Source organism: Apium graveolens, chromosome 11 (genome assembly GCF_009905375.1).
Source record: "Apium graveolens cultivar Ventura chromosome 11, ASM990537v1, whole genome shotgun sequence".
In the NCBI taxonomy this organism is placed as follows: Eukaryota; Viridiplantae; Streptophyta; class Magnoliopsida; order Apiales; family Apiaceae; genus Apium; species Apium graveolens.
The window spans coordinates 75,266,794-75,270,576 of record NC_133657.1 but is presented as its reverse complement, the minus strand read 5'-3'; positions in this window follow the sequence as shown (position 1 = coordinate 75,270,576).

The following is a 3,783-nucleotide window of genomic DNA, read 5'->3' as shown; positions in this document are numbered from 1 at the left end:
TTTGTCTGTACAGAATCCATTGAGAAGTGTATTCTTGAATTCTGTCCCATTATCTGACCTTATTGCTCTAACAGGGACGTTAGAATCTAACTCAATCATCTTGATATGATCAATCACAACTTGTGGTGTTTCATCCTTAGAGTGAAGAAATAAAACCCACGTATACTTGGAATAGTCATCAACTATCACAAGACAGTAACACTTCTTTGACATAGAAAGGATATTAACTGGACCAAATAAATCCATGTGCAATAATTGCAGAACACCAGTTATGGAAGATGTGTCAGTGCCTTTGTGACTTGCTTTCTTTGACTTTCCTTTCTGGCAAGCCTCACATAGTCCTTCTGGAGAGAATTCCAGCTGAGGCAGACCTCTTACCAATTCTCTTTTGACAAGAGAATTCATTGTTTTGAAATTGAGATGGGAAAGTCTCTTGTGCCATAGCCAACTCTCATCTGACGATGCCTTTGCATAGAAACAATTGACTTCAAGATTGCTTCCAGAGTTCATGTCAGCTACGAACAGATTTCCTTTCCGGATTCCCATTAAGGAGGGTTTTTCACTTTTCTTGTGCAGAATCTGACACTTCAGCTTGTCGAATAAAACATTGTAGCCGTTGTCACAGAACTGACTAATGCTAAGCAGATTGTGTTCAAGTCCTTGCACAACATATACATTTTCAATGATAACATTTCCAGCTTGCAAATAGCCATATCCCTCCGTTAAACCTTTGATGTTATCTCCAAAGGTAACCACTGGGCCAGCTTTCTCAACCACATTTGATAGCAGGGCTCTATCTCCGGTCATATGTCTTGACGATCCGCTGTCAAGAATCCACACTACCGGTTGTACCTGTTTAATGCCCTGCAATACAAATGGATTAGAACTTCTTCGGAACCCAAGCTTGGCTGGGTCCGGCATACTTGTAAAATTGGCCTTTATCAGGCAAAACAACATTCTTAATTTCACTATTCTCAACATTCTCAATGACTGAACATTTGACCTTTAAAACAGCCTTATCAAATTTCTGTTTAGGCTTAGGCACAAATGTCTCCTTTCTAGCTTTAGGAGGACTAGCAGTCTTAGACCTATCATGCTTTCTATTATTCACATGCTGACGAGGAGTAGTCTTATCATTAGAAACATGCTTACCATTAAAATAAGCAAACAACAGATTAAAAGCACAAGACATACAATCAGGAACACCACATGCTTTATGAGAAGGATTAACAATAGGCAACTTATGCATGGTAGACATGGCATTTGTGTTATCCAACTCATGTGTGTCTGAGTTAGTCTCAGTTGCTTTCACAACCTTGACTGGAACTTTTGACACACTTGACTTGGAGACAGCTTTCCCATTAGCATTATCTTCAGCACGGATTTCTTCTTGAATAATAAAAGAGGTCTCATCAAATGGTTCAGCAATTGATTCTTTATAGAGGGGTTCATCAACACCCTTAAGCACATGTGGTACTTCCCTGCCTTTAGCACATACATGAGGAGGGGAGTTTATGCCTAATTTTCCAATAGCAGCATTGTAATCATAACCTATTCCATGTGTTTGATTAACAGCTTGCTTATTGTAAAACTCTTTGGACTTCGAACAAGAATTAAAGTAAGCTTTAACCTTAGCCTCAAGACCGGTGATCTTGTCTTTGAGAATAGTTTCGAGTTGTCTATAACAGTCAACTCTATTCTCTAGAAAAGATACTTGTTCTTTTAGTTTATCTTGATTAATGTGCACAAGTCTTAATTCATTGACCTCTTTCTCAAGGTCTTTGATTTGTTGATTTAACAATTCATTATCACGACGAGCACAATCTAAGTTACCTCTTAGATGATAAACCATTTCAGCATCAGAAAGTTTTACCTCTTTTCTTGACGATGAGGTGCTTGCATTACTAGCCATGAGAGCAAGATTCCCAACTTCTTCATCTTCACTGTCAGTATCATCCCAGCTTCTTCCCTTTGCCAGGTACGCCCTTTCAGATTTACTCTTCTGATTAGAATCGTAAGAGTTCTTCCTAGCTTGTTTTGGCTTCCTGCATTCTGTGGCAAAGTGTCCCAACTCATTACAGTTGAAGCATCGAATGGTGCTTCGATCAACCATCCCTGTTTTATACCCACCACTGCTGGTGTTAGAGGATGAAGATCCACCTTTCTGGAATCTGTTGTAGTTGGACTTGTACTTGAACTTGGGATTCCTTTTGAATCTGACATTTGAGAATCTCTTGACAATCAGGGCCATTAACTCATCCTCCAATTGCTCCAGTTCTTCCAAGGAATAATAATCATCTCCTGATTGATTTGTAGTAGGAGAATCAAATTCTGCTACTATCACATTATCTTCAACCTTGGAAGACTGTACCATTCTATCTGACTGTTGAGATTGTTGTTGATATTGTGGTTGTTGTTGTTGTTCATCAGCTACTAGAGCAGTAGACGTGCTGACCACTCTTCCTTTCCCGTAAACTTCCTTCTGCTGAATCTGCTCCAGCTCATAAGTCTTTAACACACCATAGAGCCTTTCCAAAGAAATCTCACTCAGATCTCTTGCTTCTCTTATGGCAGTGATTCTATGTTCGAGATGAGTTGGCAGTGTTAAAAGGAACTTTTTGTTGACCTCCCTGATGGAATAGTATTTACCATTAATATTCAGGTTGTTGATCAATGCATTGTACCTCTCAAACACTTCAGTGATTCCTTCTCCTGGATTTGATTTGAAATATTCATATTCAGAGGTTAGGATTTCTAGTTTGTTCTCCCTAACTTCCTCTGTGCCTTCATTAATAATCTCAATAGTTTCCCAGATATGTTTGGAATCTTTACAATTCATCACATGTCTATTCATCAGGGGATTAAGGGAATCTACTAAGATTAATTGAAGGCTAGCATCCAGGGAAGCTTCTTCTATTTCAGCAGGAGAGAAGTCCTCAGGATCCTTCACATAAGTTCTCGCTTTGGTGATCACCACATCATTTTCTATTACCTCTGGTTCCATAACCATAGGAATTTTTCGACCCTTCTTCAACACTTGCAAATATTTGGGATTAGCAACCTGTAAAAACAGTAGCATCTTCTTCTTCCACATAACATAATTTTCTTTATCGAAAAGTGGAATTTTAACGGTTCCAACTTTTTGTGTAGTCATTATGAATTTTTTGAGTGAATAAAAAATTCAAGAAGTGAAAGAAACACAAAAGTCTAGGATCTAGATTTGTACGTTAATCAGAAGGCTCTGATACCAATTGTTAGGTCCCAATTTGTTTGTAGAAGGGGGGGTTGAATGCAAACAATACCGTTTAGTCGAATAAAATGCGGAATAAAATTGTGAAACAAAATTCAAGTTAAATAAAACTTTTATTAAACTTGAAAGGTGTTACAACTATGGTATCGGTTACAAGGGATTAATCTCAAATCAATTATTACAAATCTAGAATAAATTCGACATGAACTTTTTCTATTTTTGTAATTAAAAGATCAAATGCTAAATGCGATTTGAGATTAAGTTCTAGGGATTTTGATCCGCTAGATTGTTACACAAGAACAAGAGAGTGATTTCTAGTTGATTGGATTTAACTTTACAAGCTAGAAATTGTGATCTTGAATTAGCAGATAAGATGAAATATTTGGCTGCTTTTTCTCTGTTTGTTCTTGGCTTCTGTTTGATTGCTTGGTTTTGAAAGAATTGGTCTTCTGCTTCTTTTAATCAACACAGCCGAGATTAATGAACTGGTGTGACAATCCTTTGTCCAATAAGACTTTCGGTGTGACAATCTT